We start from the raw sequence: 13802 nt of genomic DNA, 5'->3' as shown, positions 1-13802 counted from the left end.
CTCGCCCGCCTCCGTGCGCTTGGCTTCGTCCCCCCTCACGGCGCCTCCTAACCAGTTCACCGACGCCCACCCGTGCGCAAACCCAAGCGCCCGTGGCCCGCATCTTTCTTGGCTTCTCGGCCGCAGGGGAAGGATTTACCCCCTCCTCCTGGGAACCGGCGTCTTGGGGTTCTGCGACCCCTCACCCCTCCTCTGACCTCTCACCTGCCCTCTGACCTCCCCTGCGCCCTGATGGAATTCGCCAGGTCCAGGCCCCCTGCTCTCCTGGCCCATTTTTAGGTGTGCAAGGCAGTGGCGCTAATGACACAACATTGTGCCGCCGTCCCCTCGGCCATTACCGACGTGTTTCATAGCCCTCCCAGAACCCTGCCCGCCGGGCCCAGCTCCCCGTCCTGCCTCCCTCCCCTGGGGGACTCTGGCTATTTCACAGCAGTGGGATCCGACGATCGTCCTTGTGCGTCCAGCTTCCTCCCCGGAGCATAACCTGTCCAAGGTCCCCACGCTGAGCTCCAGCAGAACCGCACTCCTTTCTACGGCTGCGTGATATTCTAGCGCGTGGAGAGGCCACGCTTTGCTTCTCAGTCCATCCGTGGATGGTCGCGTGGGGGCGTCCACCTTCTGGCTATAGTGAACAAGGCTGCGTGAAACTGGCCGACACATTTCCGAGCCCTGTTTTCGGTTCCTAGGGGAACACGCCTGGGAGAGGATCGCCTGTGCCGGGCGGCGAGTCAGTGCTTGCTTTTCTTATTTTTAAAGATTTATTTAATTTTTAATTTTAAAAAACTTATCCCCCCTCCCACAGATAGTTCTCTTGTCTGTCTGCCCATTCTTTGCTCCCCTCCTCCAGGAGGCACCGGGACCTCCCGCATGGGAGGCGAGGGCCCAACGGCACGAGCCACATCCGCTCCCCGCAGGCTGCAGCGTCCGCTGGCTTGTGGCATCTGCTCGTTTAGGCGTGTGCTCATTGCGGCGGGTGTGGCATCTGCTCATCTTCTTTAGGAGGCTCCGGAACCCAAACCTGGGACCTCCTGTGTGGTAGGCAGGCACCCAACTGGCTGAGCCCCATCTGCTTCCCACCGTGCTTAATGTTTGAACGCCTCTGGGCTTTCAACACCCCAATCTAAGCATGTGACTCCCTTACTCAAAACCTGCTGGTGGGGAAGCGGGTGTAGCTCAGTGGTTGAGCACCTGCTTCCCATGTATGAGGTTCCGGGTTCAATCCCTGTTACCTCCTAAAAAGGAAGAAAATAAAAACCTCCCGGTGACCCCCACACACCCTCCACACGCCTCCCAGTGGCCTTGGAGAGGCCCCTGCCGTCGGGCGCTGACTCTACCCGCCCTGCCCCCAGGGCTCTTTGCCTCCGCCCCCACCCTCTTACCCCTTTGCAGCTGGGTGTTGGTTGCCCTCACCGCCTGGCCTGCTAGTTCCTCCTGGCCCTTTGGCTCTCTGCTGAAACGGCCCCTTGGGGGGGCCTTTCCTGCACCCCAGATCTGGGGGAGGGGCCTCTGGACGGTCCTCAGCTTTCAGTCTCGGGGGTAACCTGTGAGTGCGGGGCCTGCGCCCCCTGCTGGCCACACGCCGTGCCTGCGGGTCCCGGTGCCAGGTGGACAGGTGGACAGGCAGGCAGGGGGACAGGGGAGCGGGCGGCGCTTTGCCCCCTCGAGCCTGTGCGCGCCTGGAAGCCAGGCCACAGGCACCTGCGGGGCGGGCACGGCAGCCCCGGCCCCCCGTGCGGGTCAGAGGGACGTGGGCAGTGCCCGGTGGGCGTGCTCGGCTGGGAACGCGGCTTCCTCGTGGCCCTGCCAGGCCCTGCCCCTGTCCTGACCGCCCGCAGGCTGGACTCGGCCTCCCCGTTCCACACGTGAGAAAACGCAGAGGGCTCCCCAGGCCCCGCTCCCCAGGCCCACGCTGAGGACGGCGTCGGAGCAGGAGTGGGGGGAGCGCCCGGCGACAGGCGAGGGCAGGGCGGGAGGGCGGCGGCGCGGGGTCTGCACCAGGGGCCTGCCTCTGGGGCCTGGGGACGGCCCCGCCACATCCAGCCCTGGTCCTGCTCCTGGCAGGTCCCCCGATTCAGGGCGACAGTCTCCCCCGGCCCCCGATCCCCATTTCCCAGCTGGCTCTCTGCCCCTGTGGCTCAGGCCGTAGCCACTTGAGCGGCTGGCACAGAGAGGCTCAGCGCTGGCCCCAGGCGGCACAGTGCACCTGCCGGAGGCCGGGCGGTCGGCCCATGTTATCTTTCCTGAGTAGGTCAGCCGGGATGCCCAGCAGGCGGGCGTGGTGGGGCGAGAGGGAAACCTGCCCCGGGCGGCTGCTGGAAGCTGGGGGGACCCCCACCTGGGCCCTGTGGCCAAGGAGAAGGTGGGCCATCTGTCAGGCAGGGTCAGTCCTCTGTCTAGGGGCAGAGAGCGGGCGAGAAGCGAAGGGGTCTGGGGTCTGAGGGGCTTCCCAGACGGAGCGTGGCTCCGAAGTGGGGAGGGAGGGGACCACCGCCGGCAGGGAGAAACCGGGGTCTGGAAAGGTCAAGTCCCTTCACAGCGTCACTCCGGGCTTGGCCCCGGCGCAGCGCGGCCGCCCCTCCCGGCTCTGCGAGGACCCCTCAGCCGCTCTGGTTCCATTTACAGAGCCGTTCTGGCTCTGAGCCCCGGCAGCCAGTGCCCCACGGGCTGCGGCTGGGAGCCCCGGGCCACGGCCAGGAGGGCGCAGCCCGTGCCGAGCGTGTGCCCGCGGAAGTGCCCACTAGCCTTCCCGCGACGGCCAGGCCGAGCCCGCGACCCTGAGTCTCCACGGTCGTCTGCCTCAGAGATCCGCTCGCTCCAGTCTCGAGGGGCCACCAGGCCCCCCCACCTTGGGCTTGCGTTCGGGGCCCCAGCGTCTTAACTCGGGGTGAAGCTCTTTATGTGGAGAATGTCAAAAGGAGCTTGGGGACAAGTGAAACGGCCTCTTCTCGCCATTCTGGGCATGGCAGTGGAGGAGTTTGAGGTAGATGGCACCCGGTCAGCCCGGAGAAGTTCTCATTATACGTCGTCAAGTTCCCACCAGGGGAAGCGGATGTGGCTCAACCAGTTGGGCACCTGCCTACCACAGGGGAGGTCCCGGGTTTGGGTTCTGGTGCCTCCTAAAGAAGACGAGCAGACACTGCACCTGTCGTAATGAGCTAGACGCTGCCTGCCCGGTGCAATGAGCAGATACCACACCCATGGCGAGGATCAGATGCCACAAGCCAGCAGATGCCGCAGCCTGCAGGGGGCGGATGTGGCTCAGGCTGTTGGGCACTTGCCTGTCACGTTGTAGGTCCCGGGTTTGGTGCCCGGTGCCTCCTGGAGAATGTGAGCAAACAATGAGCAGAAGGAGAGAACCATGGGGGGTGGGGGATAAAAAAAAAGTAAATAAATCTTAAAAAAAAAAAAAGATTCCCTGGGAGTACTCCAGCGGTTGTGCACCTGCTTCCCACGGGAGGTCCCGGGTTTGGTTCCTGGTGCCTCGTAAAGATAAAATAACAAACAACAAGCAAACAAGTCGACATGGCTCAGTGGTCGAGTCCTGGCTTCTCACATACGAGGTCCTGGGTTCAATCCCCAGCCCTGGTACTTATAAAAAAACTTCCTATCAGCTGTCCTCACTGTTTCCTAACGCCGAAACCAAGGACAGCCCAGCGGGCTTGCAGCTCTCTGGTGGCTTCCTGTGGGTCCTTTCGTGGAGCTTTGTACTTTCCTCATACAGATCTGGCCCATTTCTTATTTGTATCTAAGTACTTTTATAGTTCTTATTGCTATCATGAACACTGTTGGTATAAAAGAAAACACTCATTTTTTTATACTGATCTCATATCTCAGCAACTCAGTAAGCGCTCGTATTAGTTCTTGTTTCTCAGTTAATTCTCTTTGGGGTTCTGTATTACTGCAGATAAGATTGATAGTATCTCTTCATTTCTATAATTATAACTCTCACTTTGAACAATTTTTCTGCACTGGCCAGACCCTCTCCCTCCCTGAGGGATCTTGATTGTCAGCTGCTATCACAAAAGCCACGACGCACGCCTGGCCTCGAGCCCACGCTGTTAGACACGACGTTGGCGACGAATTCCTAATGAGTGCTCCTCTCCTATTGGGGAAATCTCCTTCAGTGCCTCGTCTCCGATCGCCGTTCTAATAATATGCGTGTTTACTGAATGCTCTCTGCGTTCCAGATGTTCCGTTAAGCGCTGCATTTACATCATCTCGTTTGCTTCTCATAACAACAAGCGTGGCAAGCGTGGCAAGCTGAGGCTCAGAGAGGGACAGTGACCTGCCTAAGGACACACAGCTGGAAAGTCGTAGAGCTGAGATCACTGCCACCAAGCCCTCTACTCCACACGCCACTGCCTGTCGTGGAACATCTGCAGATTTTTTTAAAGTTAGGCATGTGTGTTAACGCAGCAAATGGCTCTTTAGGATGTTGTAGCTGTTTAATATTATGGATGAATTCCAAAAAGAAATATTGGATTATGCTTGTAATCTGCTCTGTACCTGGGCATGACTGAGTTATGATTAGGGCGTGGAGTCCTCACCCTTTGGTGGGTGGGGACACACAGATAAAAGGCAAAGAACAGAGTTGAGGGTTTCTGATGTTGGAGTTTGATGCTGAAGACTTAAGCTGGAGCCCTGGGAAGTGAGCTCCCAGAGAAGGGAGAAGCCAGCCCCAGGAAGAAAGGAACCTTGAACCCAGAGAAAAGCGAGTCCCAGAACGTAGGAGCCCAGGAGGCCTGAGCCCTCGCAGACGTCGGCAGCCGTCTTGCTCCAGATAGACTTTGGTGAGGGAAGTCGCTTATGCGTTATGGCCTGGTATCTGTAAGCAACTACCCCAAATAAACACCATTTATCAAAACCAACCAACTTCTGGTATTTTGCATCGGCACCCCTTTGGCTGACTAGTACAGATGTATTGATATCACCGTATGGCTTCTTTCCATCCATTCATTCAACCAGCGGATATTTATCGAGGGCCTATTCTAAGTTCTTGGCCCTGGAGATCTGAAGGTGCATCCTGCGTGTGGTGAGAGTAGGGGTGAATGACATGAAGAAAACAAATAAGCCAGGCAGTTTCTGATGGCGATGAGTGCCGGGAGCGAGATAGAGGGTCATCTTCCCAACGGGAGGTGCGGCCGTATGGCAGTGGCCCGGGGCCTGCACGGGGAAGCCACATTGGAGCGGCCATGGGAAGGCCGAGAAAGAGTCCTGCAGAGAAGCAGGGGTGAGCATTCTGGGCAGAGGAAATGCAGGTGCAAACGCTGCATGAGTTGGAGGACGGGAGAAGGGCCGGGGTGGCTGGAGCCACGTGCAGGCCAGGGCGAGGGGCGGGGACCCGGCCAAGTCACACTCCAGCGGCTGCTGTGAGGGGTCTGGATTTGTTCTAAGTGTGGTGAGAAGCCCCTGCAGTGAGTCCATGGCGGATGTCTATGAGCTCCATGGGTAGAGTTTCTAACATCCAACCAGCCTTGTGTTCCAGGTTATAACCTTCCATTTCCATTAAGCCATAAGAACAGGGTGGCTAGCTCAGAAATAAATACGCAGATCTCCAGAACAGAACATAGAGTCCAGAAGCAAAGATGTTTAGAAAGGAGTCTGGGGAAAGTGGACTTGGCCCAGTGGCTAGGGCGTCCGTCTACCACATGGGAGGTTCACAGTCCGTCTACCACATGGGAGGTTCACATGGGAGGTCCGCGGTTCAAGCCCCGGGCCTCCTTGACCCGTGTGGAGCTGGCCCATGTGCAGTGCTGATGCGTGAAAGGAGTGCCCTGCCACGCAGGGGTGTCCCCCCCATAGGGGAGCCCCACGCGCAAGGAGTGCGCCCCGTAAGGAGAGCCGCCAAGTGTAAAAGAAAATGCAGCCTGCCCAGGAATGGCACCGCACACACGGAGAGCTGACACAACAAGATGACGCAACAAAAAGAGACAAAGATTCCGGGTGCCACTGACAAGAATACAAGTGGACACAGAAGAACACGCAGCAAATGGACACAGAGAGCAGACAAGTCGGAGGGCAGGGAAGGGGAGAGAGATAAATTTTTAAAAATTAAAAAATTTAGAAAAGCATCAGTTGCAAATACCAACATCCTCCCCCAAACTATAGACACTTGAAAAAAAAAGAAAGAAAGGAGTTCGGTAAATGTGACGAAAAGAGCATTTCAAATCCATGGAAATGGTGGGGCAATTGGTCAGCCTGTGAATACAGAATTTTAAGCTTTACTTCACTTTGAACACAAAGTTTAATTTCAGACGGGTGAAAGAGTTAAAATTGCAGAGTGGGTGTAGCTCAGTGGTTGAGTGCCTGCTTTGTATGTATGAGGTCCCAGGCTCGATCAGAATTAAAATTACATGTGCAAACCTCATAAAAGCACAACAGGAAAATATGAGAGGATATTTTTAAACCTTTGTGTAAGAAAGGCCTTCTTTAAGCAAGACATAAACTCCAGGAGTCACAAAGGGAAAGACTAATAAAATTGACTTCACATAAATTTAATATTTCTGAATATTAAAAGAGGCCATAAATAAAGTTGAAAGAAAAGCCACAGGCCAGGAGTTAACATTTGCTATGTAGAAGAAAGACTGTTAATATCCTTAATATATAAAGAACCTTAATAAATCAATGAGAATAAACAAAGACAGATAATTCATAGAAGAAAATAAACGACTAAATATTTTGAAAAGATATTCGATCTTGCTAATGATCAAGAAAAAAACAAAATAGCTATCATTTTCATCTGTCTAATTGGCAAAGATTATAAAGACCATAACAGGTTGTATTAGTGACAATGTGGGAGAAGTTAGAACCTTAATGCATAGCTGGTGGGAATGTAAATGGGCACGATGACTCTGGATAATAATTTGCCATTGTCTATGCCATTAAATATCTTTTGACCCAGAAATTCCGTTTCTGGAACTTATCCTACAGAAATAATTAGACAAATGCACAAAGAAATGGCTGCGAAGACAAACACGGAGACGTTGTTTAGTACAGCAAGAAATTGAAAGGAAAACACCTAAATTTCTATCCAAAGGGGATTGGTAAAATAAATGACGATCCAGTTATACAGTGGAATACTATGTGGCCATTGAAAATAAGGTCAGGGGAGCGGCTGTGGCTCCGTCAGCGGGGCTCCCGTCTACCATAGGGGAGGCCCTGGGTCCGCGTCCCGGGGCCTCCTCGTGAAGGCGGGCTCGCCTGCATGGGCCGTGGAGAGCTGACAGCCTGCGCCCGCGGAGAGCTGGAGCAGCAAGAGGACACGACAAAGGGAGTCAAGCAGACACGGAAGAATGCAGTGAATGGACACAGCAGACAGCAAGCAAGCTGCAAGGGGGAGGGGGAGAAATAAAATAAAAATAAATCTTAAAAAAAAAAAAGGTCAATCCATGTCAAAAATGTCCACAGTGTGGTTTTTTCACTGTATTTTTTACCTCATGATGTCATAACAGTTTTAGTCACCTTTAAAATAGAATTCACATGCAATATTAATATATACCCATTTTAAGGATACGGTGACATGAATTTTACACATATACACCTATATAACAACTACACAATCAAGATATCAAACATTTCCTTCTCCAAGAAGTCTCCCCTCCTGCCCCTGTGCAGGCAACCACCCCATCCCTTTGGTCCCAGCCCACTGGTCTGCTTTATACCACTGTAGACTAGTTTTGTCTTCTCCAGAGTTTCATAGTTGTAGAATCACACAGGGTCTACAGGGAATTTTTATGTGGAAAGAGAACACGGTACTGAGAGAATTATGATATAACACCATTTTTGTCTAGCTATAGAAAAAAAGCTGGAAATATATGGTAGTGGGATTAAGGAGCTGATTTCTTATTTTGTGAGTTTTAGTCCCTTAAATTTTGCTAGCAGACTTGTATTGCTTTTTTTCTGCTCCATTTGGACAGATTGCTTGCAAAACTACAAAAGGAATATATGCTCATTAAAACATTTAGATAGGGAAGCGGACTTGGCCCAATGGATAGGACGTCTGCCTACCACATGGGAGGTCCACAGTTCAAACCCCGGGCCTCCTTGACCCGTGTGGAGCTGGCCCACACACAGTACTGATGCGCGCAAAGAGTGCCCTGCCACGCAGGGGTGTCCCCCGTGTAGTGGCGCCCCACATGCAAGGAGTGCGCCCCGTAAGGAGAACCTCCCAGTGCGAAAGAATGTGCAGCCTGTGCAGGAACGGTGCCGCACACACGGAGGGCTGACACAACAAGATGATGCAACAAAAAGACACACAGATTCCCGGTGCCACTGATAAGGATAGAAGCGGTCACAGAAGAACACAGCAAATGGACACAGAGAACAGACAACTGGGGGAGGGGGGATGGGGAGTGAAATGAATAAAAATAAAATAAAAACATTTAGATAATACAAAAGTGAATAAAGTATCCCATTTCCATTCCCCAAGGGTAACCCTTTCTAGGTTTAAAAACTTTACGTGCAGGATCGATAGGGGAACTATAAGAGAGAAAAGGTATCAAGATTGGAAAAGAAGAAAGAAATATTCACTATTTACAGTGACATGATTGTACACACAGAAAATCCAAAAGAATCTACAAACTTTAAAACTAAGTGAATTGAGCAAGATTTCTAGAGACAACATCAATATACACAAAAAGTTGATTGCAATAATGAAGTTGGATTCCTACCTCACACTACACACAAAAATTAACTGAAAATGGATCAAAGACCCAAGCGTGAGCTAAGACTAGAAAACTCTTAGAAGAAGACAGGATAAATATTCACGACCTTGGATTTGGGTTCTCAGTTGTGACCCCGAAAGCGTGGACAATGAAAGATAAAACAGATCAATTGAATTTCTCCAAAATTAAAACTTTTGTGCATCAAAGGACATCATCAAGAAAGTGAGAAGACAACCTATGGAATGGGAGAAAATATTTGCCAATCCTATATCTGACCGGGGCCTACTATCCAGAATATATAAGGAACTCTTAAAACTCAGCAACAACAAAATCAACCCGGTTGAAAAATGGGCAAAGGACCTGAACAGACATCTCGCCACAGAAAATACACAAATGGCCCCCCCAAAAAAAACGCAAAAAGATGCTCAACATCATTAATCATTAGGAAAATGTAAATCAAAACCACAATAATATACCATCTCATCGCTATGAGGATGGCTATAATCACAAAAACAGAAAATAAAAAGTGTTGGTGGAGATGTGGGGAAATTGAAAGCTGGTGCATTGCTGGTGGGAGTGGAAAATGGGTTAGTCATTGTGGAAAACAGTCTGGCGGTTCCTTAAAAAGTTAAACACAGAATTACCCAGCAGTTCCACTCCTAGGTCTATACCCCCCAACAGTGGATAACAGGAACGCAAACAGATACTCATACACCCATGCCCATAGCAGCGTCATTCACAAGAGCCGAAGGTGGAAACAACCCACACGCCCATCAGCAGATGAGAGGAGAGAGACGCGGTGGGCCATCGCTCAGCCATACGAAGGAACCAAGTTCCGAGCCTGCAACAACGTGGATGAAGCACGTTGGTGAAGAAGCCAGGCAGAAAACGCCACGTATTGCCTGATTCCACTTCTATGAAATATCCAGAACCGGCAAATCCACGGAAACAGAAAGCACCTTGGTGGCTGCCAGGGGCAGGGGAGAGGGAAATGGGGAGTGACTGCTCATGGGGATGGGGTTTCCTTGTGCAGCAATGAAAATGTCCATCAGCAGTAGAATGGGAAGTATTTCTGGTACGTTCATGCGATCGAATACTACCTAGCAATGAGAACAAGCCAACTACTGGCCTGCTGAACAATCTGGGGGAATCTCACAGACATGATGTTGAGTGAAAGAAGTCTGGCTCCTGGGAAGTGGATGTGGCTCAGGCGACTGAACATGGGAGGTCCCTGGTTTGATTCCTGGTGCCTCCTAAAGAAGACAGTGAGCTGGTGTGACGGGCAGGCATGGCAAGCTGATGCCACAAGAGACACAAGAAGCAAAAAACGTAATGAGAGACACAACAAAGCAGGGAACAGAGGTGGCTCAAGCAATTAGGCACCTCCCTCTGCATTGGAGGTCCCAGGTTCGGTTCCCGGTGCCTCTTAAAGAAGCAAGGAAGACAAACAGACACCGCAAGTGCAAACTCAGGCAGGGTGGGGGGGGGGGGGGATTGGGGAGAAATAAATGAATAAAATAAATTAAAAAAAAAAAGGAGTCTGGCTCCAAAGAGAATAGACTCTATGATTCCATTGAGCTTAAAATCAAGCCACACTGACCTGAAATGATAAATGTCAGAGTAGGGTTACCCTTGGGGGTAGTCTTGACTGCGGGGTATGGGGAGCCTTCTAGGGTGCTGGAACTTTCTATGTGTTAAGCTGGGTGGCGCTTGCACAGGTAGATACAGAGGTAAAAATCCATTGATCTCCCTTTACTATATGTTGAAATTTAGCGACCATCTAAACAGTCCAATGCAGGTAAGCCAAACGGAAGCACACAGGTGCCAGAGGCCAGGAGAGGTGGACTGGACAGTTAGCATCTGTCCTGCTCTCGGGCCGGCTGCTAACAGGGCACAGCCCTGGGGTGGACGCCGGCTCCTGTTGTTGGGAGTCCAGGTGCACCCACCAGGTGACAAGCCCTGCTGCAGCCGGGGGTGGCCTGGGGACAGGCAGGCTGTGGGTGGAGAAGGCCTGGGAGGGAAATTAACTGGGGCTCTAGTTTACAAATCCACTGCTTGGGGACCCTACCTGAGCTTAGGAGTTCGTGGGCCCAGGGTGGGCCATAGTGGCTACACCCTAAAGCTCCCCAGGTGATCCTAATGAGCAACCAGCACTGAGAACCAGAGAGAGGCTGGGAGAGGAACCAGGGGAGCCCCAGCAGGCAAATGTGGGGGAGCAGACGTATCATGTGACCTGGCAATCCCACTCCTAGGTGTGCATCCCAAAGAATCAAAGCAGGGACTCTGATCCCAGTGTCCACAGCTGCTTTATTCTCAACAGCCAAAAGGTGGAAGCCACCAAGTGTCCATCAGCCGATGATGGAGAAACAAACGTGGTTGATCCATAGGGTGGAATATTAGTCAGCCATCAAAAGGAACAAAGTGCCAATGCACTCGAGTACGCGGGTAACCCCGATGACATCGTGCTGAGTGAGATAGGCCAGACACAAAGGACGGCGTTTGCAGGATTCCCCTTACATGAACACCCCAGAATAGGCGAGTTCACGGAGACAGAAAGCACATTGGATTAGGAGCTGGCGGAGGGGAGCGGGACTTGGTACTTAGTCGCACAGAGTTTGTTTGGGATTATAACAAGTTTTGGTAATGGATGGTGATGACGGTTGCACAACATTGTTCATAGTAGTAAGTAATGAATTATAAACTTAAAACTGGTTAAAATGGCAATAAAATTATTTTATATATATATATATATAAAACCACAGTAAAAATAAGTAAAACCTTTTAAAGCGAGGGGGTAAGGAAGAGGCAGAACCCATGTGTGCCTGGGAAGGGAGGAACTTAGGATAAACAAGTAGCTTTGTTTTGTCTTTAGTTTATGTCCCAGGTAATACTTGGGATATACTTATGCTAGAAAAGTGCCCTCTTTTTAGGCTGAACTTTGAATTTACTGGCCCCCCCTCCCCTGCTCAGGCCCCGCTCGGGTTAGAGCCCCACCCCCACCCCAGGCTGGCCTTGGCCTCGGTCATCACCTCCCGTCTAGGAGAGAGGAGACCCCGGCGGTGAACCAGGAAGCACCCCATGCCACGACCCCCCGGCAGCACCAGGTGCCGCCAAGCCACCGGGAACGGGGGTGTCCCCGACGGGCAACGGCTCCCTCGCCACCTCTGCACACAGACCCTCCCCGCAGCCCCAGAGCCCCCCCAGAGCAGGAGGCGGGCACTGGGGGGCCGCCATCCAGCGGGAGGCAGGCCAGGCCTACTGGGCGCCCTCGGCCTGCAGCGGGAACGGCAGGGACCCCGGGGCCACTGTGGAGGGCCGAGGGATCAGCACGCAGGGGCCTGAGCTGCAGAGGGCCGGGCAGGGCCAGAGGGGCTCCGGACCCACGGCCGCCTCCCTCGACGCCTGCTGCCCTGGGCCCCCTGCGGGGCCTCAGGAGGGACAGTGGAGGGACCTGTGTTCACTGTGTGTGTGGCTCGCCCCTGCCCGGGCTCTGAAACTGGGCCCCTGCCTCTCCCCTAGGAAGACCCCGTCCCGTGGGCTCTTTGTTCCAGGGCGAAGGTCCCCATCTTCACCTCAACTCCCCAGGGGCTCAGGGCAGCCCTGAGCCTCGGTGGCTGAGAGAGGCCCTACTTGGCCTGCCCCAGAATGGCCGGTCCTTCTCTCCCCGCCCGCCGCTTGGTGACGGCGTGCGCTGTGGCCAGTGACTCACTTGCTTCCCTCTGCCCGGCTCCCGGGGACTCCCTGACTGCCCAGGTCTGTGCGTGTGGCCGGCCAGGGAGCTCAGAGAGCCTTCCCTAAGAAAGGGGGTCCTGCTCCAGGAGCCCTGGCCCCGGGCATCCCTCCCCCGGGGACCCCGGACTGCACCCCGCCTGGCAGCCGGCCCCAGGGGGCCTGTGCTGGCCAAGGGTCAGCCTCCAGGCTCTGCGGATGTGGGGGACCTGGGCCCCCCAGCCCTGAGCCTCCACCCCCTGGGCCCCAGAGGCCCGGCCATGGGAGGACCCCAAGGGTAAGACCCACAGCCAGCACCCAGCCCGGCCCAGCTCTGCGGCGCCTCTTCCCAGAAGGCCTCCTGAGGTTGCCTGTGCTCTCAGAAGGACAGTCCGAGGGTGCGGCCAGGAGAGCCCCCAGGGGCCGCCCACCCACCCAGCTATGGAGCAGCAGGACGCCGCCCCAGCCCTTCCACCTGCAGGGCTCCCGGCACCCAGGGCCCTGGGAGGCAGGTCCTGGGCTGTCACGTCCATCTCGTGGGCAGGGCACCCAGCCTGGGGGAGGAGGCCCCAGGGCCGCTCGCCTCCCCAGTGCCCCTGCCCTCCCCTCTCACCAGGGTACCCGGGGCGCGAGCTCAGCTGACCCCAGGCCTGGCCTGGGCGCCTCTGGGCCCAGGACTATTTGTGCCACGGTGGGGACTAGTCCTGCCCCGCAGCTCCCAGCGCCGCAGGGACACCTTGCGCGTCTCACGCAGACCCCTTGCCCCCTGCCGCCCCCGACCCTCCCCAGCCCAGCTCGGGCGTTGTCTGAGGGCACCGTCCTCCCTGCCGGCCCCCCTCGTCCTTCCCCCCCTCGCTGCGGCCGCCTGGACTCAACTTACCTCCCGGGCCTCGTTGCTGCTCCAGGGGTGCCGAGGCCGGGGGGCTGCGCGGCCTGCATCCTGCGCCCCTGGGGCTCAGGCCTGTTCCGGCAGCTGGTGGGGGGTCAGCGGGATCTCGAGGGCCGAGGATCCCCGAGTCCCCAGAGGGAAGCCGGGGCCGAGGGTTCCAAAGTGGGCGTCAGTGGCCAGGCCGCCCCCGCCCGCGGCCCCCCGCTCGCGCCTCACCTCTTCCTGTGCCTCCACCTCAACCTTCTTCCTGTCTCTTTTCAAAAGCCAGCAGCTCGCAGCCAAATCAGGGAGCGGGGCTGCCGCGCTGTCCCCGCCCCCGGGGGCCGGGAGGGGGGGGGCCTGCAGGACCGCAGCCCGGGGGTCGGGGCGCCGCGGGCTCCCGTCGCAGGTGCTTCGCTCGCGGGTGGTGGGGGGAGCCTCAGGGACGGGAAGCCACCTGGCCGGGGTCACACAGGTGGGAAACGACCGCGTGGGACGGCAGCCTGGCCCCCAGCCCCCGCCCCGAGGCCCCTGCAGGCCCCCGCATCCTTTTCTCACCCCCG

The sequence above is a fragment of the Dasypus novemcinctus genome, chromosome 23 (genome assembly GCF_030445035.2).
Source record: "Dasypus novemcinctus isolate mDasNov1 chromosome 23, mDasNov1.1.hap2, whole genome shotgun sequence".
In the NCBI taxonomy this organism is placed as follows: domain Eukaryota; kingdom Metazoa; phylum Chordata; class Mammalia; order Cingulata; family Dasypodidae; genus Dasypus; species Dasypus novemcinctus.
Note: the sequence above shows the minus strand (reverse complement) of the source record.